Source organism: Callithrix jacchus, chromosome 15, assembly GCF_049354715.1.
Source record: "Callithrix jacchus isolate 240 chromosome 15, calJac240_pri, whole genome shotgun sequence".
In the NCBI taxonomy this organism is placed as follows: domain Eukaryota; kingdom Metazoa; phylum Chordata; class Mammalia; order Primates; family Cebidae; genus Callithrix; species Callithrix jacchus.
The window spans coordinates 51,245,516-51,272,960 of record NC_133516.1 but is presented as its reverse complement, the minus strand read 5'-3'; the positions used below and the strand labels follow the sequence as shown (position 1 = coordinate 51,272,960).

Sequence of the window (27,445 nt, the reverse complement as noted above, 5' to 3'; positions counted from 1 at the left end):
GTGGAACAGGATCCTGAACCTAGAGTGGAAGTCTCAAGCTGCAAGCTCTGTGGTCTCTTTTCTTTGGCTCACATAGTGGGAGCCAGCACAATGTTTAAAAATTTATTGACATAGTTAAAAACATTAACAAATTGGAAAGTGTCACATAAAATCCACAGTTAAAACTTTGGAAAAATTAAAATACCTAGCCACACTTGGGGTCACATTCCTACTCACTGGTAGTTGAGTGGAGTCAGGGAGTGTCTCCTACACATGGAACAGGAGTTTCTGTGGTGATACTACTGAACTCAGAAATTCCTCCTTCTTCATGGTTACTGTTATGGCTCTGGATACAGCAGGAGAATGTGTCCTGCCTCCTCATCTGTTCTACTTCTCTATTTATGTGGTTGCCCTGGGCTGTGGGATGGATAGGCCTGAGGGATGGATAGACCTGAGGGATGGTATAGGCCTGAGGAGGAGGCAGATGTGGGTCCAGATCACCACTGCAATCTAGCTTGGATCCTATTGCAGCGGACACATCAATGCTTGCTTAGGTGAGGGGATACTAAGCTCTTGTGGGGACTCTTGTTTTCTAAGTTTCTGCCCCTCTCTTTTCACATCTGTTTTTCTCACTCGTCCTATATCCATCATCTCAATTTCGTTCTGGTACACATCATTGCACTTTCCTGGTCCACATGGGTTTCCTTACTCCATTTTACCTTAGAGAATGCACTTGGCCAGGATTTGCTCTCAAAGGGTCATCTCCTCCTTTTTCCAGTTCCTTTCTGCCAAATGCCATGCCCCCCAGCCAGGTGATGTGCCCATCTCTCCCCCACTGGGAACCCATGCTGAGATTGGTCTTCCGCCAGGAATATTTCTGGGATTTTTTTTAAATGCAGAACTCTGTGTGTCTATAGGTTAGAGAACAACTCTGACACTCCTAGTGGCTTTGAGAGCCAGATTTGGGTAGCTCCAGGTGTCACTTTGTATTGTATTTATTTAGAGATGTATTATACAGTCAAGGAATCTGCTTTTACATACATGTGCTTTCCTGGTGCCAGGCTTTATGCACAGTGTCAAGTCAGAGGGTACCAGGAAGCAAAGGACAATCCAAGAGCCTGAAGATGGTATCAGAGAGTAAGGACCAAATGCAAGAGTACGATCCATGACCAGGAGGAGTAGATTCAGAGGGTCCCTGACACAGAGCTAGCCAAATGAAGGAGGCTTCTATAAGGTGCTACAACACAAGACACTGTACCTAGATACAGCTTTTAAAAACACCGAATCAGGTATTTTAATGCCCATCTACTCAAGTCCATCTCTTCATCTCTTCCCTAAGCCACCTTACTGCCTGTGTCTTCAACAAACTCTCCCATCCCCACACTTCCGAAATTGTGTTGTCCAGTATGGAAGCCGTTAGCCACACATGGCAACTGAGCATCTGAAATATGGCAAGGCCAAATTGAGATGTAGTGTAAATATAAAGCACAACTGGGTTTTGAAGGCTTAGTACAAAAAAACAGAATGCAAAATATTGTATCAGTAAACTTACATTGGTTATATGTAGAAGAATAATATTTTGGCTATATTAAGTTAAATATATTGCTAAACTTATTTTTGTTTTTTACTTTTATTAATGTGGCTGCAGAAATCTGAAAATTACACATGTGCCTCTCATTTGTGACCACGTTATGTTTCTGTTAGTTCTGTTATAGAGTATTCCCTGACCTAGCCACATGAAATGTGCTTCTTTATGAATTTTCTATTTGCTATACATTCTCAGTCACTACATAGGTATAAGACAAGACTAATGTCTAGTTTCTCTCTGTTTCATCAGTCTCTGCCCAAGTGCACCTTTTTCTATTAGAGATCCAATGTGTATTTGATAACGATTCTTTCATTCACTTGACAAATATGTGTTGAACTCATACTCTGTGCCAGGCTTCCCTGGGAATTTAATAGACTTTAACTCAATACCTAGCATAATCCTGACAGGGTAGAATTATTAGCTTTGTTTCATAGGTAAGGAAATTGGGGTAGAAAATCTAAAAGACTTGTTCAAGGTCACCGACTTGGTAAGTGCCAAGAAACGATTTCGACACTAGTGTCCAGCTCCAAATCATATGCCCCTTCTGCTTAAGCATGCCAATCCTGTTGGTCCTTCGCCTCTGCCCGGTTGCCCCCAATGCTGTCGTCTTCTTCGTGTATACACACTTACTACAATGCTTGTTAACAGCCCGTCTTCCCAGCAGACTTCATGTGAGGACACAAACTATTTCTCTTCCGATCACTGTTGCATCCTTAGTGCTTTGCACATGCCTCGCACTTAGTAAATATCTGGCAAACATATGAAGGAATAAATGATGAAGGCTTCTTTCTCCTACCATTATAAAGTTTGTGTTGAATTCCATTTTCCTGGAGAGGATATAAATTAGAATAAAACTCTACAGCCATCTCTTAACAACTCATTATCTCAACAATATTGTAAACATTTGTTTTGTATTTTATTTATTTAAAGCTCCATTATGCAAAGAAGAAATCCATTTATGTGAGCGTCTGGGAAAGAAATCTCTCCTTCCCTGCCTGTCTCTCTTTCTGCACATTATGTTTTCACAGACCAACATAACACAAGCAGCCACCTGTCTTTTGTCAAAAGAGAATATGCATCCTGGTAACAGCTGTGTGCCGGCTGTTGCCAGGGCCTTAGTACAAAGCTGAGACTGGTGGGGTTTTTTTTATTATCTTGGCATAATTTATTCATTATGGAAGTGATCTGAATAGGTTGCAACATGCCAGGACCACCTAGTGGTTATAAGAAAGAAACCATCCCACTCACAAGAGAAGAAAGGTAGCCTGGCATGGAGAGAGGACTGCTGAGCTACAAACTATAAAGAGTGCTTGCTAGTCTCAGCTTTGCCATGTTCTGTCTTTGTGTTCATGAATGGGTAAGCCATGATTCCTCATTGCCATAAACCTTAGTTTTCATACCTATGAAGAGAAGACATTAAAATAGACCAGGGAGGACAGCACCATGGCCTGGGTACCATCATGCTGCTGCCATCTTTCATTGCAGGCATTGTTGATCAATCACAATATACTCTTCCATTGATCCAGGCTACAGCTTCATAAACCTTATCACAGCACTTCCTACAGCTATCACCCATCAGTCACTGATCATTGCCAGGCCAACAGTTCTTTCTGGAGTCTCACGAATGTAGGTAGTGGTCTATTGTTTGTTGGTTTTGGTGTAGGATAGAAAGAGAAGAGATCACAGCAGTACAATTTTTATTCTCAAAAACCATCCCTACTTTACTTGGAAATCGCCACCCTGGCTGTGATGACATCACACATCATCCTGTGAGATGATCTTGATGTGAAGGTCCCTGGGGCCCTGCTGGTTCCTGGAAGCACTGAGGAGGCAGAGGTTCTGAGTGGAGGGAGGGAGCCACATTCTTTCTGAAGCTGTGCTATAAGTCATCATTAGGATATGGCTGCAGCCGTGTACATAACCTAAAACTCTGAGATATTAGAATTTCTTCTTATTAATGAGAACCCCAGTGTATGGCTCTTCAGATCACTGTTTAAATTTTGTCTTCTCTGGGAAAGTTTGATTTAGTGGGAAGGCCATCAGAAAATGACTTTTCATGGCAAATGTACCGTCAGATGGCATAAGGCCAAAGAACTGGATTACGTTTTTTGGGCTGTTGCTGTTGTTGTTGTTGTTTTTGGAGGCAGAGTTTCTCTCTTGTTGCCCAGGCTGGAGTGCAATGGCACCATATCAGCTCACTGCAACCTCCGCCTCCCGGGTTCAAGCAATTCTCCTGCCTCAGCCTCCCGAGTAGCTGGAATTACAGGTATGTACCACCATGCCCAGCTAATTATTTGTATTCTCAGTAAGGATGGAGTTTCCCCATGTTGGACAGGCTGGTCTTGGACTCCTGACCTCAGGTGATCTTCCCATCTTGCCCTCCCAAAGTGCTGAGATTACAGATATGAGCCACTGTGCCCAGCCTGTTTTGTTTTTTTGAAGCAGGGTCTCATTCTGTCACCCAGGCTAGAATGAACCTGGGCTCAAATGATCCTGCCAACTTAGCCTCCCAAGTAGCTAGAACTGCAGGCTCATGCCATCACGCCTGGCTTATTCTTTTCAGGCTGATCTCAAACTCCTGGGTTCAAGTGATCCTCCTGCCGCAGCCTCCCAAAGTGCTGGAATTACAGGCATGAGCCACCAAATTTGGCCTGAACTGGTTTACTTTTTTAAAGCACAAAAACATGAATGTAAATAAATGTCTAAAAGTATATAATCATGATGGCTAATGCTTATTGTCTGCAGGCATTGCTTGAGATGCTTTGCAAATTTCATCTCACTTTATTCTCACAACCTTGAGAAAGCAATGACCTTGTTCTCTCCATTTTACTGGCAGGGAAGCTGAGGCTGAGGAAGGTAAAGTAACTCCCATGCCTGCAAGCTTGTCAGGTGTAATGGGTCAGGATAAGAAGCCAAATTTATGACTCCAGAAGAAGCCCTCTTAGCTTCTATATTATAGTGCCCTATTAAAAGTTTGAGAGTAGTTATCTTAAAGTATTGGGATTAATAATTTAACAATTTAAAATTGTTAAAAATTGATCTAATAGTTTCTCTTTGTGCTTTTCTGGGTTTTCCGAAATTTCTGCATTGAACCTGTGATACTATTGAAAACAAAACAAAAAAAGCCTTAGAAAAAAGAAAAATCACAAGAGTAAGAATTCAGAATCTGAGTCAGAAGGCCTGGATTCCACCCTCAGCTTTTTAGCTGGTTCTCTGACCTCAGGCTGATAATTTCACTTGTCTGGGCCTTGGTTTCCTTGTCCAGAAAATGTGGTCATAAGACTGGATGATTTGTAAGATTCCTTTTAGGATGGAAGTTATACACATTTATTTGAATGAGGTCTAAGAGACGATATGTAGATGAGTTGACCTGCTTTTTTACCTCCTGGCAAGTGATGATTATTTAAGAGTCAGCTCTTTTAGGTTACATGGTATAAAATACGTGTAGCTTAGTGCTCTGGAAGCAAAATAAGCTTCTTTTTAAAATAAAAAAGTGTAAGCTTCTCAAAGCAAATGTGTTAGAACATAATTGTCATTGTCATCATGTAAGCCTTCATGTAGAACTTGACCTTTTAAATACAGTCCATTTCTGTCATAGATGTCTATTTGCTTGTCTAGTCTAAATTTAGTGGTTGTGTGGTGTGGAGGTCATTGAGGTAATGTTAGAGTTAAAACACATGGTATCTTATTAAGTTGGTTGCATTTATAGATCTTGAGAGGCCTTGGGGTGATAAAAATCTGAGTTATGCATTGAATTAAGCAGTTATATAAAGCCTGTTGAATATTAATTTTGTAATGATTCACCTTACAGTTTTACGAGGCTAGATATAAAAAGATGCTGTGATTAATTGAGCCCATGGTCTATAAAATGAAGTCGAGGGAAGAGAGAGTAATTGGAAATAAAGAGAGAAAGCCTTTTCCTTCTTTGCTAGCTCCTACCTGCAAACTCAGCCTCCCCAGTTTGTTAGAGCATTACATGAATGTATACTAAAGAATTCAAGGAGGCCGGGCGCTGTGGCTCACGCCTGTAATCCCAGCACTTTGGGAGGCCGAGGCGGGTGGATCACAAGGTCAAGAGATCGAGACCATTCTGGTCAACATGGTGAAACCCCGTCTCTACTAAAAATACAAAAATTAGCTGGGCATGATGGTGCGTGCCTGTAATCCCAGCTACTTGGGAGGCTGAGGCAGGAGAATTGCTTGAACCCAGGAGGCGGAGGTTGTGGTGAGCCGAGATCGCGCCATTGCACTCCAGCCTGGGTAACAAGAGCGAAACTCCGTCTAAAAAAAAAAAAAAAGGAATTCAAGGAATATATACTAAAGAAAAAATAAAAATGAGGACATTGTAACTATATCATAGTTTACTTTATTCTTTATAGTCTGAATATTTTATAATTGTTTCCAGGTTGCATTTTTCAAAATTGTTTCTAAAATAAAGCAAGTTCTTGCACATGAGACACAAAATTATTCGTACCTCTTGTCTCTTCAATTGCCCTTTGCAGAAGTTATACAAATGAGTGATAAGCCCCCAAAAATGATCCTCAACATTATTAGTCATCTAGGAAATGCAAACTCAAATCACAGTGAGATGCCAACTACTTCATAGGTGTTACAATAGCTGAAATTTAAAGACTAACAATGCCAAGTATCAGTCAGGATGTGGAGCAACTGGAACTCCCATACACTGCTGATGTAAATATAAAATGGGCTAGGGGAGGAATAGCAGGAGGTGGGGGGATATGGGAGGGATAACATTAGGAGAAATACCTAATGTAGATGATGGGGGATGATGCAACAAACCACCATGGCATGTGTATACCTATATAACAAACCTGCATGATCTGCACATGTATGCCAGAACTTAAAGTATAATAAAAATAAATAAGTAAATAAATAAAATGGTAAAACCACTTTAGACCATAGATCTGTTTTTTATAAAATTAAAAATACCCTGATCATAGAATCTCACAATTCCACTCCAAAATATTTACTGAAAAGCAATGAAAATATATTCCCATAAAAGATTTATTTTGGGAATAAATAAATCTTTATTTATTTAAAGAGACCTCATCTCTACTAAAAATACAAAAATTTTAACTGGGTGTGGTGGTGCACACCTGTAATTCCAGCTACTTGGGAGGCTGAGCCACGAGAATCCCTTGAACCCAGGAGTTGGAGTTTGCAGTGATCTAAGATCATAACACTGCACTTCAGCCTGGGCAATAGAGTGAGACTCTGTCTCAAAAAAAAAAAAAAAAAAAAAGGATTTATATTAGAATGTTCATGGGAGCTGAATTCATGATAACCCAAACAGGAAAGAATACAAATGTCTATCAGCAGGTGAATGGATAAACAAATTGTGATATAGTCATACAACAGAATACTATTAAATGAAACAGTGAAAAAGAACAATTACTAATATGTGCCATAACATCATGTAATCCAAAAACATCATGTAAACCAAAAGTAGCCAGACACACAAAAAAGTTCCATTCGTGTGAAATTCTAGAAAAAGTACACTAATACATAGTGTCAGAGAGCAGATCAGTGGTCTCCTGAGGGAGGAGCAGGAAGTAAGAGGGAGAAATGAGCATGAGGGATATAACGGAACTTCTTAAGGGAGAGAAATGTTTTGTTATCTTCTAAATACTCTGACTTGATCACTACACATTATATACATGTAACAAAATTTCCCATGTATCCCATAAATTTGCTCAAAAAAAGAGAAATGTTCTATATCTTGATTGTGGTGGTGGGTAAGGAGTGTACGTATTTGTCAAAATCTGTTGAACTCCACACTTAAAATGGGAATATTTTATTTTGTATATATGTTATACCTCAATAAAGTTGATTTTTAAAATGCTTTCTGCAGTATCTCTCATATTGGTTCAATATTATCTCTAGGAGCTGATTTTATAAGATCTTGATTCCAAATCAAGGTTATGGTTATTTACCCATCATAGGATCTTGAGTCTTACCTTCACATATATGAAATAGGTACAATAACTACATTTGGCCAACCTCACAGAATTTCCCTAAGAAACAAAAGAGATGATGACTATCTAAGAGAGATTATAAATTATGATGCTGTGTAGAAAATTGGCTGTCACTACCACTCTGTAGTTCATTGTGCAAATCAGAATGGAATTACCTTCATTTGAGACCCATTTAAAACTTTAGTTAGTTGATCCTCTTATTTGAGTCCCAAATGAACAACCCCTATATTGAATGCCTGGCTAGAACATAGAGTTACCTCAACAAATTTCCCTAGAATTAAAAAAACTCCACCTACATCACTCCATGTGACATGTGGATCAACCCACTCAAACTCTGAGCCCTTCACTTCCAGCAGTCACTACCTACACAATTATTCCCTCAAGAAGCACTGTAAGAGTCATCTTAGCTTGTCAATGAAGCTTAAATTTCATTTGACTGATGTCTCCAAAGGGTCTTATGTTTGCAGAGGAACGAGCTCCATGTTAGAGATTCTAAACTAGCTGTGGGGTGACAATGAGGATATTCATAGAGAGTGAGATATGTCTCTTCTGCAAATTAACTTGTCTTCCAAGCAACAAATTGAGTTTTAACTTGGAGTAGAGAGAGAACATTGAAAATGTTCTGACTTAATCTAAAATAACACATGACTGGGTGCAGGTGACTCGTGCCTGTAATCTCAGCACTTTGGGAGGCCAAGGTGGGCTGATCACCGGAGGTGAGTTTGAGACTGGCCTGGCCAACATGACCAAACCCCATCTCTGCTAAAAATACAAAAATTAGCCAGGCGTGATGGTGTGTGCCTCTATTTCCAACTACTAGGGAGGCTGAGGCAGGAGAATGGCTTGAACCAGGGAGGCAGAGGTTGCATTGAGCTGAGATCACACCACTGCACTCCAGCCTGGGTGACAGATTGAGATTCCATCTCAAGAAAAAGGAACTTTTTTGGCAAGGTGTAGTGGCTCATGCCTGTAATCCCAGCACTTTGGGAGGCCAAGGCGGGTGGATCATGAGGTCAGGAGTTCAAGACCACCCTGACCCACATGGTGAAATCCCTTCTCTACCTAAATACAAAAAGTAGCTGGGGGTTGTGACTTGCATGCCTGTAATCTCAACTACTCATGAGGCTGAGGTAGGAGAATCGCTTGAACCCAGGAGGCAGAGGTTGCAGTGAGCCGAGATCATGCCACTGCACTCCAGCCTGGGTGACAGAGTGATACTCCATCTCAAAAATATATATATATATTTTTTTTAATAAAACAACACATGCATTCATTTGACGAATAGGTACTGAGTATCTACTATGTGCATTGTCTCAGGCTATGGGGATATAGCAGTGAACAGGATAAAGCAATATCTCCCTCCTCTTGGAGGTGAAATTCTGGTGGGACAAGAAAACCAGCAAGCAAATAAACAATGTAATTTCAGGACCAGAGCTAATAAACAGGAGTAGAGAATAGCACAAATGTAGCTTAATAATATTTAGGATATAGTGGTCTGGGAACGTCATGGGAGTTGAATTGGAATTACGAGATGGAGCCAGCTATGTGAAGATGTAGAGAAATAGTGATCCAAGCAGTGACACCGCAAATGCCAAGTCCCTGCAGTGAGAATGGGCTTGACCCAGTAGGTGGGAAAAGGAGGCCAATGGGGGGTATATTGAAAGTGAAGGGGAGACTGGCATGAAATGAGATTTCAGAGGTAGCTAGGAATCCTCACAGGAGCTGGAGTTTAAGTTTTAGACTATGTAAAGTCAGAAGTCACTGAGGAGTTTTAAGCAGGGGGTTTGATGAATGACAAGTAGGATGATGGGGAGGACGATTATATAGGTTTTGACCTGAGCAACCAAGAAGTGATAGGAATCTCTCTTAGGAGGCCACCTGGAGTGATTGGCTATGGTGTCCACATCCTTTGTCTGCTATTACAGCAGAGAACAAATTGCTCTGAATACTGGAATAGCAGTATTTGTAAATATCCTGTGATGTGAACTCTGCTTGTAAAGACTGCATCATCTCCCTTCTGTGATTCTCCAGACATGCTAATAAGTGGGTGCTGGAAGTGTCATGATCTTCTAATCACAACCTTCTTTTCATGAGCCTTTTCAGCAGACACCAGTTCAGGGTAAGCTCCAAACCCTTTCTGGCTGCTGTCGTTTGTGGTGGGTATGTCACTTGAATATATCACTCTCACTGAAGCGGGGGTTCAGAGGAGTTTACTTTTGCTTTGTGAGACTTTTTGGAAGGTTGCCTATTTTTGTTAATTGTGGCATACTTTGTCACAAATTGTGTAGCCTAGGAGTCTAAAAAATTACAGGGTATTATTAAATATTTAAGAATTGCTTAATTTCTCCATGTGGTATGAGAGTTTGGCTGAAATTGGATCCTTCAGCTATTTACATCCAGTTTAGCATCACAGAGCCCGTTTTGCTTATTGAAGCAAGTTTGAAAATTGTTTACAACAATCTGGTGGATAAGTGTGTGTAGAGATTTTGCTGTTTATGTTTGTGGAGACAAGTAGTGAACTTAGCATTGAAACAGAAGCAATCATTTTAGCTTGTGAAAATCCTGTTTGAGTAATAATGGGAATGTTATCTTTTAAAAGGTTTTGTTTTTTTTTATTTTCCTTTATAAACATAAGTTCCTCCTAGAAAATTTGGAAGGTATGGGGTGAAAGTCAGGCATAACCTAATCACACAGAAATCCATGAGACGTTGAAGTCTCCCATAAAATGACAGGGCTGGAATGAGCTTTTACAACTATGTGGCTGAAAGAGAAAGAGAACTTTATTTCAGTAATCACAACACTTCTGATACTAGTTCTCCAACTCTTCATACATCAAATGGATGTCCTTAATTCAATTCAGTTCAATTTCTATTTCAAAAAATCTACCTGGAGTTAGCATCAAACACTATAATCACCCAATGGGTTCTTCTTGCCTGCTGCACAGATAAACCCAATTCACTGAGACAGCATTACTGCAGGAAAGAAATTGTTTAATTAATGCAAGCCTTGCCAAGCAGGATTGGAGCTATTACTCAAATCAGTCTCCTCAAAGAGGCTAGGGTTTTTCAAGGATAGTTTGGTGGGCAGCAGGGCTAGGGAATAGGAAACGCTGATTGGCTGGGACATGAAATCACAGGGGTGTGGAAAACGGTCCTCCTGTGCTGTCAGCATCTGGGTCGGGGCCACAGGTCCAGCTGAATCATGAGTCCCCAGTATGGGTGAAGTCAGTTATCAAAATGCAAAATTCTGAAAAACATCTCAAAAGACAATTTTTGGGTTCTACAACAGCAATGTAACTACAGGAGTAATTGGGGAAGTTGCAGATCTTGTGACCTCCAGAACAATGGCTGGTTATTGTCTTAACTGGGCCTACATCTTAGCAGAATTCAGGCCCCTCTCATAATCCTAACCTAGTTGTCTTTCATTAGTTTTACAAAGGCAGCTTAGTTTGCAGAAGGGTTATTATCATTCTTTCTTTAAGGTTAAACTATAAACCAAAGTCCTCCAAAAGTTAGCTTTGCCTACACCCAGGAATGAGTCAGGACAGCCAGTGTGTGTGCTGGAAGCAAGATGGAGTTGCCTATGTCAGATTTCTCTTACCGTCATAGTTTTGCAAAGGTGGCTTTAGCCTCACAGGTTAAGGGCTCAGTCCTATAAGACTACTTCCATTTCAGATGCCAACTGCAAGTCCTGGGCCCCTGTAATTTTGACCAACCTAACTACAAATTAGGGGTTCCTATGACCTCCTGCTCAGGTTTGACAATTAGCTGTAATGGCTCATTGAATTCAGAGAAACACTTCACTTACCGGCTCATTATAAAAGATATTATAAAGGATGCAGACAAACAGTCAGATGAAAATGTATATAGGGTAAAGTCCAGAGGGGTCCAAACAGCAGGAGTTTCTGTGCCAGTGGAGTTTGGGGTATGCTGCCCTCCCAAAAAGTGAATGCATTCACCAACCAGAAGTTCTCCAAACCCCATTGTTCAGGGTTTTTATGGAGGTTCCATTAGGCATGATTGAGTAAATTGTGGCTACTGGTGATCGAACTCAACCTCCAACCCTCTCCCTTCCCTGGAGATCAGGGGGTGGGACTGAAAGTTCCAACCCTATAATCACATGGTTTGTTCCTCTGGCAACCAGCCCCCACCCTGAAGCTGTCTAGGGCTGGAATCTTCCAGACATCTCATTAACATAAACTCAGATGTGGTTGAAAGGGGCTTATTATGAGTAACAAAAGATACTCATCTCAACCCAATCACTCAGAAAGTTGCAAGAATTTCAGAAGCTCTGTGCCAGGAACTGGGGAAGAACAAATACAGATTTCTTATTCTATCACAACATCACTCTCATTTTGCATATGAAGAAACTGGCCCAAAGCCTCTCAGAGTCTAGAACCCATTTCCTCACTGCCAGTTTTGAGCTGTTTCCCTGATTGTTTATGAGGCTTCATAAGCAGATCTGGTTCTCAGAGCCTCAGTGGAGGCACATAGATCTGTTATGCCCTCTTGGGCAAAGAGGACATGACATAGCACAAGTGTGGCTCCGTCTGCCCCCTAGTGTTTGGGAGGCTGTATCATCTTAAATAAGGATGGCATTAAATTGCCTTGACCTAGGTGAGTATTTCTCATACATGGTTTTGGGGCTACCTGTGTTAGAATGATCTAGGGTGCTTATTGAAAACGAAGGCCCCACCCCTGGTTTGTGGAATCAGAACCTCTAGAGATGGGATTGAGAATCTGCTTTCTTAACAAACTCAGATTCACTTAAAAATAACAATTTTTCAATAAAAATAAAACTTCTTGGCAGGGCATACTGGCTCATGCCTATAATCCCAGCACTTGGGAGGCTGAGGCAGGAGGTTCACTTGCAGCCAGGAGTTTAAGACCAGCCTGGACAACATAGCGAGACCTCATCTCTATAAAAAATTAAAACATTAACTGAGTATGATAGTATATGCTTATAATTCCAGCTACTTAGGAGGCTGAGGCAGGAGGATTGCTTGAGTCCAGGAGTTCAAGTCTATAAGCTATGATTGCATCACAGCCTGAGAAACAGAGTGAGACCCTATCTAAAAAAAAAAAAAAAAAATTTTTTTGTTGATCATTCAAGTTGTGTAATCTAAGATAGATTAAATAGCTAGAGATTTGTAAATGGATAAAAAGTTTCTGGATTTATACAAATAAACTTAATAGCTATCTCTTAGGAGTAGAAATGGGCCAAATAGAGAGTGGTGCTTTCACTGTTCTAAGCCACTTAGAAACCTGGTGTGCAAAACTTAAAAGTGTTTGGAATCCCTTTTATAAGTATTTCTGCAGACACTATTATTTCTTCAAGACACTAGAAATGTCTTACATTATTATTTTATGGTCTATCATGGGGAATAACACACCAATAAGGAGTTCAAAGAAGATAATTGCAAATAATGGCAAGTGCTGTGAAGAAATACAGAAGCTATGTCATTATGGATGATTGGAGGGCTACTCTCTGGTGGGCAGGGTTAGTTTCTCTGAGAAAAGACATCTGAACTGGGGTCCAAACAGCAGGAAGAAACTAGCCACATGCATATCTGGTGAACAAGATTCCAGAAAAAAATGAAGCTGCAAGGACAAGGGTCCCAAAATAAAATTAGCTTGGCATGTTTGGGTACATAAAGAAAACCACTCCACTCTTACTGCCTCACTTGACTAATTCTAACCTTAAAAAAAAAAAGTAAAGAAAACCACTGTGGCTAAAGCTTAATGACTAACAGAAGATACAATATAAAGTCCAGGAGGAAGATAGGAAACCATGTCCTATAATCATGTTCCAGTATAGAGTTTGAATTTCATTCTAAATGTAACAGAAAGCCTCAGGGGAGCTACATTCAGGGAGAGATGATTTACTATCTTCAGATTTGGGTTTTTAAAAAAATCACTCCAGAGCTCAAAACCATTCAGAAACTTAGAGTAAGTTTTAAGAAGATATACATCTGCTTCAGGAAAAAAAAGGTTATTGTAAATTATTTTTAAAAGAACTAAAGAAATGACAAGATATACCATATACATGGAAGAGGAAGATAAATATCATGAAATGTTGAGTATTTATAAGTATTTATAAATTCATTGTAGTTCTAAGCAAAATCCCAACAGCATTCTAAAATTTGAATGGAAATGTAAGTATTCAAGAATTTTTTTTTTTTTTGACAGAGTATCTCACTCTGTTGCCCAGGCTGGAGTGCAATGACGCAATCTTACCTCAGTGCAACCTCTGCCTCCCAGGTTCAAGCATTCTCTTGCCTCAGTCTCTCAAGGAGCTGGGATTACAAGTGTATATCACCACACTGGGCTAATTTTTGTATTTTTTTTTTTTAGTAGAGATAGGTTTTCACCACATTGGCCAGGCTGATCTCAAATTCCTGGCCTCAAGTGATCCACCCACCTTGGCTTCCCAAAGTGCTGGGATTACAGGCCTGAGTCACAACACCAAGCCACATTTAAGAATTTAATAAGGGAGTTTTGTGAAAGAATAAAAGATTGGGACTTCCTCTATCAAAATTTATTATAAAGCCATAGACAGTATTATAAGGATAATTGAAAAATAGATCGATAGGACAGAAAAGAGAGCCCAACGATGGACTAAACAAATATGGTTCTTTTTGATACAGGAGGCTTTAGAAGCTCCAGAGGAAAACATAGTATCAGAAGTAAACAGTATTGTTACAACTGATATCCCATAAGAAGAAAAAAATTAGATTCCTACATCACACTTTCTACAAGAATAAATTGTGAGATGGATTAAAAACTTAAATATAAGAAATAAAAATGTAAAACCTTTAGATGGAGAAAAAAGGTGATCTTAAAATAAAGTAGATTTTATAAACTGGAGACCCAAAAATCACACTCAAGATTGAATGAATTTTACTATATCAAAATATATAATTTCTGCAAAACATGGTACCATAAAATAAAAAGACAAGCAACAAACTGGTGGAAGGCAACCCCAAATAACTACCAAAAGCAAGTTTCCAGAATCTCTAACTAACTCCTGCAAATCGAAAAGGGAAATTTAAACTACCCAATAGAAAAATAGACAGCTTATTAACAGGCACTTCCACATGGGGGAGACACAAATGAGCTGTAAAAAAATATAAAAAGATTTTCCACAGTGCTAATAAAAGCAGGAAATGAACATTTAAAAATCATAATGAAGTTGCATTTTATGCCCATCAGAATAGCAGAAATTCAAAAGGCTGACAGTAAGATTGGCAAAGAATTGAGGTAAAAAGCACTCTGAGTTGTGGCAGGGGGCGCTTTGGAGAGCAAGTTGTTGTTTCCCTGTTAGACTTCTAAACACACAGATTCTACAACACAAAGATTCTACTTTGGGACAGAAATCAGCAGTGTTTCTCAAAGAAGGAACTCTTGGTATTTTGTGGGGGACAAGTCTTTGTTATTCAGGACTCTCATGCACTATAGAAAATTTAGCATTTCCACCCCATCCCATCCCCATCTCACAAAAGATTCTCCCACATTTCCAAATAATAACTAGGAGGGTTGGACCACCCTGGGTGAGATTTACCAGGAGCAATTCCTGCATAGACTCACACAGTGGTATTCTCACACAGGTTGTGCCCCAAATACCTCTCACAACTAAACAGAGAGGCCTGGGTACAAAAGGAGAACCAGGAGGATGTGGGCTGTCGCATCCTTTGTTACAGCAAAAATCGGATGCTACCCATTAGCCATCAGTCCATAAATGGAGATTAGACTAGGATTCGGTCATACCACAGAGCACTATGCAACAGTTAATAATCTAGATCTCAAAAAAATGATGTTGGGTAAAATATAATAGCATAATATACTTTATAAAAAGTTTTAAAATGACAAAATCATAGAATATATTTAAACACACATGCACACACACATGCAAACTAAATATCTACCAAATTCAGAATAATGGTTGCCTCTGAAAATGAAGAAAACGTTGGACTGGAGAAATTAACATAGAAGATAAATTCTGTGTGGTTCTATCACTTAAAAGAGTAAAGACAGGATGTGAAAAAATATGAAAAACATTTATTAGTTTCGAGTGATGGGCACATGGATAGGAGTTTGTTGCAATTTCTTCTGTATATTTCCATATTTTACCCCCAGTTTGGCTGCTGAATGTACAGTGAATGGGGGTGAGTGGAAGGGTAAGGATGGAGATTGGGTGGTGGGCGGCAGTACTGGAACCAGAGAGAGGAGCCAAGCAAGGACCCCAGTATCCCTCCCTCCGCTGCTTTGAACTCCAAGAGTGTGTGACCACTTTTTTTGCTTCATTTCTCTATTGCCCAAAAGGTTTTCCTGGATGAACACTTCCCCTTGTAGAATCCTCTGCCTTCCAAGTTTTGAAATTGTCAGCTAAGCAAGCCAGGAATTTGTCAACAGCTAGTTTTTTTTTAGCAGAATGACATATTCAAGTGATGCCTAAATAATTAGACATCCCCATCCCCATTCCTACAATTTTGCTTCTACATCCTTTTTTTTCTTGAACATTTTTTATTGTGGTAAAACATCCATAACAAGGCTGGATGCAGTGGCTTATGTCTGTAATTCTAGCACTTTGGGATGCCAAGGCCCAAGGGTCATTTGAAACCAAGAGTCCGAGAACAGTCTGAGCAACAAAGCAAGAACCTGTCTCTACAAAAAAAATTAAAAGTTACCCAGTTGTGGTAATGCTGCCTGTGTAGTCCCAACTACTCAGGAGGCTGAGATGGGAGATCACATGAGCCAAGGAGTTCCAGGCTGCAGTGAGCCACTATCACACCACTGCACTACAGCCTGAGTGACAGAGCAAGACCCTATCTCAATATATATATATAGTATATTACATGTATAGATAGTATATATATATATTACATATAAATATATGTAATAGTAATTTATTGTTAATTATTATTAATATATTATTACTACATGATTATATATTATATAGTAATATATACTATGTTAATATATATTGTATAATTATATGTAGTATAGTAGTATACTATAATGTAGTATATGCAGTTATATATTATATAGTAGTATACATAACAGTATTACATATACTTTTATAATGATATACTCTATAGTAATAGTATAGTAGTATATTATATAATATACTAATGCAATCAGTGTTCTGTGGAGCATGTTTTTGGAAATGCTGAAATACTAAAAAACATAGGTGTTATGGATCAATCAATCAGACAGAAATATATACACTGCTTTCTTAACACTGATAATGGAAGAACCATAGGGCAAACCACAATAAGATACCATTTCACACCCACTAGCATAGATATTTGGGGAACGAAAGGAAAATAAGAAGTGTTGGTGAGAATGTGGAAAAACTGGAACTCTAGTGCATTGATGACGGGATTGTAAAATGGTGCAGCCACTATGAAAAGCTGTTCAGTAGTCTCTCAGAAAGTTAAATATAGAATTACTGTACGATCCAGCAATTCCATTTCTGGGCAGATACCCAAAAGACTTGAAAGCAGGGCCTTGAACAAATATTTGTATACCAGTGTTCATAGGAACATTATTCACAATAACCAAAGGTGGAAACAATCCAAATGTCCACCAACAGATTAATGGATAAATGAAAAATGGCATATACATACAATGGACTATAATTCTGTTCACCTTAAAAAGGAATGAGAGTCTGATATATGAATGAGTCCTGGAAACATTATACTAAATGAAATAGGCCAGACATGAAATGATAAATATTGTATGATTCCACTTACATGGAGTAATTAGTATCTACAATAGTTGAATAGTAATTACTATCTAGAGTAGTTGAACTCACAGAGACAGAAAGTAGAGCAGAAGTTACAAGGGGTTGGGGGTACTGGGAAATGGGAAGTTACAGTTTAATGAGCACAGGGTTTCAGTTCAGGATGATGAAAATGTTCTGGAGATGGATGGTGTTAGTTGATGTACAACATTGTGAATGCAGGTAGACAAGGTCTTACTCTGTCGCCCAAGCTGGAGTGCAGTGGCACAATCATGGCTCACTACAGTCTCAACCCGCTAGGCTCAAGCAACCCTCCCAAATCAGCCTCCTGAGTAGCTGGAACCAGAGGCATGCGCCATCATGCCCAGCTTTTAAAAAAAGTTTCTGTAGAGACGAGGTCTCATTATGTTGCCCAGGCTGGTCTGGAACTCCTAGGCTCAAGCAATCGTCCTGCCTCTGCCTTCCAAAGTGCTGGGATCACAGGCATAAACCACTGTGCCTGGGGATTTTAAAATTGTTAAAATGGTAACTTTTGGACTGGGTGCAGTGGCTCACGCCTGAAATCCCAGCACTTTGGGAGGCTGAGGCAGCAGATCATGAGGTTAAGAGATCAAGACCATCCTGGCCAACATGGTAAAACCCCGTCTCTACAAAAAATACAACAATTAGCTGGGCATGGTAGTGCATGCCTGTAATCCCAGATACTCTGGAGGCTGAGGCAGGAGAATCAATTGAACCCAGGAGGTGGAGATTGCAGTAAGCTGAGATTGTGCCACTGCACTCCAGCCTGAGTGACAGAACAAGACTCCATCTCAAAAAAGAAAGGTAACTTTTATTTATGTATGTATGTGTATATATATATATATATAAAATATAAAATATATATACTAGTATACTATACATACTCATATATAATATGTACACTAGTATACTATACATACTCATATATAATATGTATAATATGTATATAATAAAGATTAATTAAAATAATATATAATACATGCTATTATATATCAGTATATTATATACAATAATATATAATAGTATATATAGTATTACATTATAATAATATAATACTATATTATTACTATATAGTAGTATATTATATAATACATTGATTGCATTATATTATAATATAATATTATATAATGTAATACAGATTTATTATTAGAGATTGCATATATTAGAGGTTTCTATGGGATAAGATAAGAAAATTGAGAAAGAAATTCTTTGGTTAAGTAAGCTGAGAAAGGAAGAAAACTCCATCCAGTAGAGCCATTTCCAGTATATACATAACTTCTGCAAATCCAACAAGTGAATAGGAGATGGTAACTGAATCTCCTGTCCTATGATTGGTCTCAGTTTTTTCAAGTCTCTTTTGCTGAAAGTAATTCTGTTATTTAAAGATATGCATCTATTTATACAAATGGTTCATAAATAAAGCCAATTCTTTTATGTAGTGCTCAAAGAAACTTTTATCTGTTGCAACTTTGAAGGAAAAACTGGCTATATTCATGATAATGTAGTACGGTGGGCTCTATGTTGGCACTTTCCCTAAGGGATTTTTCAGTGTTAATTTTGATTATACACAGTCTTCACTTTGAACTGACTTTAGAAACTACCTCCCATCTAAGATGCAATTTTTCTATGTATCTTCTCCTTGAAGATTGAGAAGATTTTGAAAAGCCCTACTGTAAAGAAATCTGATTAACATAGTTCAAACCAGGAGTTGGCAAACTTTCTCTGTAAAGGGCTAATAGTGGATATTTTCAGCCCTGTGGACCACACAGTTTCTGTTACAGCTATTCAGCTCTGCAGTTGTAGCACCCTAACAGCCATAGACAATCAATACATACGTGAATGGACATGGCTGTGTGCTGATAAAACTATATTTAGAAAAACATGCAGCTTGTTGGATTTAACTGACAGGCAGTAGTTTTCTGACCCTTGGTTTAGACCATTATGACTGAAGTTTATTGAATGGCCTTCCTCTCCCTTTTTTTTTGTTTTATACCAAAACCCATAGTAAACCCTTTGATTCCTGAACTTGAGTTCAAATATTAGAGGGCTTCAGCTCTTCATAAACGACACTGACGGTTAGATTTCTGAACTTGAGTTCAAACAGTAGAGGGCTTCAGCTCTTTATAAATGACACTGAAGGTTGATGACAGGTTGTTACTTTTCACGTATCTGGATTTTCATCTCTGTGGCACCAGAACTAGTCACTTGGTGAGTGTTATGGCGTGATTTTTGCCAGCCCCTTAATTGATATATTGAAGTCCTAATTCGTCCTACTTCAGAATGTGGCTGTGTTTGTAGATAGCATCTCCAAAGAGATGACTAAGTTAAAATTAGGCCTTGAGGATGGTCCCTAGTACAGTGTGACTGGTGTCTTTATAAGAAGAAATATGGATACAAAAAAAGGTACCAGGGGTGTTTGGGTGCAGAGGAAAGCCCATGTAAAGAGGTGCCCATCTGCAAGCCAAGAAGAGAGGCCCCAGAGGACACCAGCTCTGTTGACACCTTGATCTTGGACTTTGAGCCTCCAGAAATTTGAGAACACACATTTTTTTGTTGTGTAAGCCACACGGTCTTTGGCATTTTGTTATGGCAGCCCTAGCAAACTAACACAGTGGGTGATTGTAACTCATCTACCCCATCTCATTGAGATCTTAAGCTTCTTTGCTCATTCCCAGATACCCAGTATCACAAGTATCTTGTACCAGAGTTTATAGGTGGAGTCAAGTGCTTTAATTATATTTGCATATTTGATGTGTTCATAGATCTTAAGACATATCCCTCCTGTGTGTTCACAGTTGTAGAACAGATTCCCACAATGCTCTTATCTCCCTTTGCTTTTCTTTCTCCCTTTACTTTCCTTCCAAATACTGTCTACTTTGTTTCTTTTCCTGGGTTCTGGGGTTTTCCAATAGATGCATATTTCTTTGGTTTATAATGCTGCTTTTTGCAGGCAGGAAGTCAGTGTGCATGTGGCCATAGAATCCAAGAACTAACTACTTGTGTGTAACCTCAGGCAAGGTATCTTGTTTCCCTGACTTGGTTTATTTATCTTCCTGGTATAATAGCATCCATATTATCTTCAGAGTTTCCAGAAGCATTAGCAGCAATTCAGTTAGGTGCCTGGCATAGTGTATGGCTTATGTTGGTCACTTAATAAACAGTAACTGTTGATGGCCATCAGGAGGTATCTGTTTATTTCTCTTTTTTTCTGCCTTTGTGCTCCAAGTTGACAGCAACTGTGTAGTCTTTGTTAACACCCACTAAATAAGTAAGGGATTTAACTAGTTCTTTGCATGTGACATTAGTCACTGCTTGGTATATCATTGTTTACAGGGCTTAATCCCTCAAGGAGCTTTTGTCGCTAGGCAGACACAAGAAAGCTGTGGAGAGATGACATGATGAGGCAGAAAATGCACTGAGTCATTCCAATGCCAGCTCTGCCCTGTGAAACATTTTACAAGTTGCTTTCTCTTTCTCTTTCTCTCTTTCTGGATCTCATTTATCTCATCTGTAAAGTGGCGGCTTAGACTAAAACACATTTCTAGTGTATCTTCTCTTTGCCTAATGTTTCACTGAGAGATCATGAAGGCCAAGAGGATGACTGGGTGGAGAGTTCATACCGATTTTAGTACTACCCAAACCATGACTCCATGCCCAATATGTATTCCTCCTAAAAGGGTACTAAAAAATATCGCCTGTAAGAAGCTCTCAACCTAGTCTTCTTCCTGTACCCTTATTTGAGTTGAACTCCTTGAATATTGAGTTCCTGCTAGAAAAATGCCTTTGTCTTATGGCAACAGTAAGGAGAGAGAGGGCAAAGGTGTTTGTGAAGAAGTCCTGCTGACTTCCTGCTTCTTGTGCCACTTTGCACCTAGATGCCTTGCTGCACACCCAGGGGAAGTGGAGGGGCAGGTGGCGTGGGAGGTACCATGCAGATGTTGCCACAGAGAGTTTTCACTTACCACATGGCAGAACAAGGGATGCCACATCTGCCACTTCTGCGTTCCTCCTTGTCCTGTTTTTACACACGGGCGTGTGTGAAACAGTGTGACCTCACAAGTGACAAGGGAGAAATGTGCTTATTGACTGAAGCAGAGCTTCTGGGAGGAAAGCTGTTTTCTTTTCTGTAGTAGGGAGAATGAGAAATACATATAAATGAGGATATCTTACGGCACGATATCCATGCTAGATTTCATCAGTATTCATGACGTGTTTCATTCTCACCACACTGACATCTGTTAAAAACCAGTTTCAGGAATGCCATTCTGGTTTCAGTAACTCTGAAACATGGCTTCCAAGGGGATGTATTACTGAGTTCTCTCTCCCACTTTGACAGCACTGATTTTGTAGCTGAGTGTAGATAGCTTTGAGCACTTCAGAATCTCCTCCTACAGAGACAGTAGAAGTCTAACATGGTATATTCAGTGACATGCATCCTGTAAGAAGCCAAATTGGTATGAAGTCTTTAGTTGTTAAGGAGACTAGCCTCAATTTCATCTGTATTTTGAGAGAACTCTATTCTAAATCTCATGTAATTAGGTGAATTTCTAAAACAGTGATTAAACTGTAGTCAGCCAGGGAAAAATTAGGAATAAATTAGAAGTGTCATTGCCTTGAGATTTATAGTTGCTTTCCCTGTGCCTACAGAAATTAAGGAGCTTCTCTCTTCTGTATTACAGGCTTTAATGAGAAATCCAGAAGAAAGAATGCGTGAGAGAAAAAGATGACATCTATGCATAGCACGCAAAATTTGAAGATTATTACAATAAAAACAGAAGAAAGGCAAGAGAATACTTACTAGTTAAAGGTAAGTTGATGTTTCTGTAAATTCTGAACTCTTTGATATGTTAGATAGAACAGGAAAGTGAATTTATATGTGTTTGTGTGAGTACACATTGACTTATCAAGCGGGGCTTGGACAGGATGTGATATGATGTGTGATATGGCATATTAGCAAAATATTTACACTACTAGCATGAGGAAGAAAATTAATAAATACTCTTATTCTCCTACTTTCAAATGAAAGTTCAACACCCAAAAGTTGAATAATAGGCTTACATTTTTATAGAAGGTCTCTTCCTACAGAGTAAAATAAACAAATAAAAAAAGTTAACTGTACTAATTGTCCTGTGCCTCAGACATATTTCCTATATTTTCAATATTTTATACACACATTTATAAGACATAAAAAATTTTCTTTTTATCCATGGTTGAACAGCTTCACCAGCTTAAGTCCAGTGGGCAACTGAGCAAAGCAAACAGTTGATTCTTTTTATATGTGCAATGATTTTCATCTTTAGCTTAATTGAAGTAAGGGAGTGTTTTGTATCCTTAGTATCGATACCTGAGTTTCACTTTCTGTTTTCTGCTGCTTTTTATAATAAGAGGGGAACGGACTATTTGAACAGTTGCACAGCACTGTTATAATGATGGCAGTGCTATAGAAACCAAACTGCCAGGCATGTAGGCAACACAACCAGATGAGGTCTCAAAATGCTTCTTCATGAGGTGCTCAGAAGTTCATATCTGACACTCAAAAGCAGTTTGAAGGACATGATATAAAATATGCAAAACTATGAACTGCACATAAGTAAAATGTGCAACAGTTAGGAACATCATTTTATGTCTCAAAATGCTTCCTTTGTTGAAATCAATGGTAAGATTGCAATTCCACATCTGGCACCTGCTGGAGAGAAATGTCACGTTAGCAGTCAAGGATGTCGACTCTGGAGATCTTACCCTATCACTTACCACTTGCGTGATTGTGGTCAAAATGATTCATCTCTTTTTGCCTCAGTTTTCTCACTTGTAAAATGTAGGTGATGGTAAAACCTACTTTATAGAGTTACTCAGTAGATGAAATGAGTCAATATAGGCAAAGCACTTGGAAGAATTCCTAGCACATAAAAAGTGCTCGGTAATCACTGGCCGATTTTATCATTGAGTAAAGTGTACTTCAGGGATAGAAATTTCAGTTGTTTGTTTTACAAGGGGCAAAGATGTGGAAGAGCATAACAGATGTTGGGGAAGTGAAAGATCTCATTTCTTTAACTCTGGACATATTTGTACTGTTCATGCAGCTGTCACAGGAACTGATGGGTGCCAGGCAGAGATAGAAGAAAGCTACAGGGGGTCAGCATACTTCTCAAACAAAGTCTTGTTGATTGTTTCCTTGATTCAAGCACCTTGAGAAGCATTGGAGAATACAGACTTAAATGATGCAGGACTTTCTTAGGATACAAATAAGACCGTCTTAAACTCTTTGCTGTAATCTGTAAGGCTGGACTTGACCTGGTCCCAGATGTTACCTCCAGCCTCACCTCCTTAGCTCCCCGTACTCATTCTTGCCTTCTTTGGTTCCCTCTAAAAAACAGGCAATGACTTTCCACTTGGAGTTTTTACCCACTGAACAATGCAGCCTTGCTTCTTTCCCTCTCTTCCTCCTGTATCCTTTTCCTTTAAGTCTCAGACTGGGGTTTCTCTGGCTTCTCTACTAAAGGGGCCCCCTCTGAAAAGTGAGCTTCCAAAAATATTGCTCCTACTGTCACTCTCATCAGCAACGACTATGAGAGCCTATTTTTTTTTACATCCTTGCAACAAGGAGTATTCCAAAATTGATTATCATTGCCAGTCTGACAGGTGCTGAACTTGATTATTTAAAGTAGGTATAAGAGAGGCTGCACAGGCCAGGCGCAGTACCTCACGCCTGTAATCCTAACACTTTGGGAGGCAGAGGCAGGCAGATCAAAAGGTCAGGAGTTCAAGACTAGCCTGGCCAATGTGGTGAAACCCCATCTCTACTAAAAATACAAAAATTAGCTGGACGTGGTGGTGCGCACCTGTAGTCCCAGCTACCTGGGTGGCTGAAGTTAGTCATTCATGAACTCATCTCTAGAGCCTCCTTTATAGCACTCATTACTCCTGGGAATTTTTTTTTAATTTGTCTCTTCATTTACTTTTCACCTGCCTTCCCTGCTGGTGTATAAGGTCCCTGAGGCCTGGGACAGCATTTGCCCTCTTCACAGTAATATTCTAGGATCCTGGTTCAGCAATTGCCATATATGAAGTACTCAATAAACATTTTGAGAGTGAAAGAATGAGAAAGACAGGATCTTGTAACTGAAATAGACAGCATGTTTACACCAGTGCTAGAGGCTCAGAAATAGAGGGGAGTCTTACAAAAAGTTAGACCCAGGTAGGCAGGAGCAATATTGAAACTATTAGTAGCCTCTCTGCACAACTAAGGAACAGCCTGAATAGGCATTGGCCATAGTTCTGGGCAGGGTCTAAAAGGGCCTCTTTTGGCACAAGGTTTTACCCTTGAGGTGCTGGATTGTGGGAGGTGTCTGAGAATTCAAGAGTGGGGCTCAGGGAACTGGTCAGCTACCAACCACTATGGTGGAATTGTCAATATCTTAACCAAGCATAGCTGCATGTGTGCCTTCCTACTCAATGTCAGTCCTGATTATAGTACCAAGCAGAACCCTTTCTAGTCCTGTTTGTACTGGAATACTGTTCTCTTCCTTGAATCAATAAGAAGAGTCATCCAGGCCAGTCACAGTGGCTCACGCCTGTAATTCCAGCACTTTGGGAGGCTGAGGTGGTAGATCACTTGAGGTTAGGAGTTTGAGACAAGCATGGCCAACATGGTGAAGCCCTGTCTCCACAAAGAATACAAAAATTAGCCAGACATGGTGGCACATGCCTATAATTCCAGCTACTTGGGAGGCTGAGGCAGGATAATCACTTGAACCCGGGAAGCAGAAGTTGCAGTGAGCAGAGATCACACCATTGCACTCCAGCCTGGGCAGCAGAGTAAGTGAGACTCCATCTTGAAAAAAAGAAAAGGCATCCAGATAGAGCCAGAGGACTCTGGTGCCCTCTAATTTCACCCCTGAGCACCCTTGTGCTCGCATTGCATACCAGCAAGTCCTCCCTTATACCTGTTTTATTTCATGTGTGTGGATTGTGTAGTTATATGTCATAGTTGTACACATTTTAGGGATACATGTGATATTCTGATACATGTATACAATGCATCATGATCAAATCAGACTAACTGGGATATCTATCACCTTGAGTATTTATCGTTTTTCTCTGTCAGGAAACCTATTTTAAATAACCATGCTTATCACCTATGAGACTGGCAAGGACTAAAAATATTTTAAATACTCCTCATTTAAAGGATACGGACAAAAAGGCTCTCCTTTACTGTTGATGAGAATGTCACTGGGGCAATATTTTTGGAAGTTAACTTGGCAGTACTTATCAAAATTCTAAATGCACATTCTTATTGACCAGATAAGATAACTTTTAGGGATTTTTCTTCCAGATGAACTGGTTTAAATACAAAATGACACATGCATAAGTGTGTTCACTCTAGCACTGTTATAATAGCAAAATTATGGGAGCAGTTAGTATGGTTGTTGATAGGAGATCAGTAGATAGATGATGGTGCTTCCATCTAAGAGAATACTGTGTAACTTTTAAAAAGTGTCAGGGTAGATCTCTCAAACATATAGAAAAGGGGGAAGGGGAAGCTGCCAAAATGGTGTGTATCATGAAATACTGACACACGCTACAACATGGAGGACCCTTGGGACATTATGCTACATGAAATAAGCCAGTCACAAAAGGATGAGTACTGTATGATCTTACTTATGTGAGGTACCTAATATAGTCACATTCATAGAGATGGAAAGCAAAGTGGTGGTTGCCAAGGACTGTAGGGAAGAGGGAATGGGCAGTTACTGTTTAGTGGGCACAGAGTTTCAGTTTGAGATAATGAAAATGTTCTAGAGATGGATGATGACAGTGATGGTTGCCCAACAATATACCACTGAACTATACACTTAAAATACCACTGAACTATACACTTAAAATACCACTGAACTATACACTTAAAATACCACTGAACTATACACTTAAAATACCACTGAACTATACACTTAAAATACCACTGAACAACTACACACTTAAAATACCACTGAACAACTACACACTTAAAAATAGGTTAAATGAGCAATTTTTGGTAAACCTATTTTACCACAGTTTTTTTAATATTAAGAAGAGGAAAACTTTCCAGTTTTCTCCAAAGAAAAAGTGTTAATAGTTTAAAATACCACCATAGTCCATTTTAGGGAGCATCAGCTAAAATTCCTGAGTAGTCTCGGGATCTGAAAACAAAAGTATGATATTTTTAAAAGAAAAAATCTATTTTCCTTTTAAATGATGCCTCATACACCTAACTTTAGTGGTGCAAATTAAGAAGCAACAAATTACTAGCCAACTGCCAAATCACAGTACCTCCTAGTTCTGTTAGGGATTAAATGAGTTAACACTTGTTCTTTTAAGAACTTTACAAGTATTAACTTATTAAATCCCCAACAGAACTAGAAGGTATTGTGATTTCTATTTCACAGGTGAGATCGCTGAGAACAGAGAGGTTATGTAACATGCCCCAGGTCACACAGCTAGTGAGAAGCAGAACTGGTTGTCATCAAACCGAAAAATTATATAGCTCCAGAGCACAAAGCAGTCTGAGCCACTCTGCTTTACCATCTCCCAGCTCTGAAGAGCTTCTGTTTTAGAAGAGCCGTCTATGAACTATGTTCCATTTCTAAGGTTTCTACTGCATAGTTATAACTGAGAAGCTTGATACAGCTATTAGCTTTTTTCAGTAGATGCTTATTAACTTGAAATGTGTAAATTATTTGTCTCTGACTGGGAAATTATTCTTTAACATTTACCCAGCTTCTTGGCTGCTCATGGTGGCTCACACCTATAATCCCAGCACTTTGAGAGGCCGAGGCAGGCAGATCACTTGAGGTCAGGAGTTCAAGACCAGCCTGGCCAACATGGTATAACCTGGTCTTTTTTAAAAACATAAAAATTAGTCGGGTGTGATGGCATATGCCTGTAATCCCAGCTACCTGGGAGGCTGAGGCAGGAGAATTGCTTGAGCATGGGAGGTAGAGGTTGCAGTGAGCTGAGATGGAGCCACTGCACTCCAGCCTGAATGACAAAAAGCAAACAAACAAAAATATTTACCTAGCTTCTTACTCAACACAGTCACGGAGGAGAACAAGGGAAAGCTACATATAAAAACACAAGTGTT

General features: G+C 39.4%; 1 protein-coding gene across 2 annotated transcripts in view; it reads left to right on the top strand.

The window, feature by feature from the left end:
• Positions 1-27,445, top strand: part of FRMD4B (FERM domain containing 4B) — a 364,340-nt gene that overhangs the window by 85,734 nt on the left and 251,161 nt on the right. For both annotated transcript variants that reach the window (XM_035276090.3, XM_008982003.5), the window contains exon 2: positions 22,008-22,135. The gene's annotated coding sequence lies outside the window, so the exon portion shown is untranslated. The remainder of the gene's footprint in view (positions 1-22,007; positions 22,136-27,445) is intronic.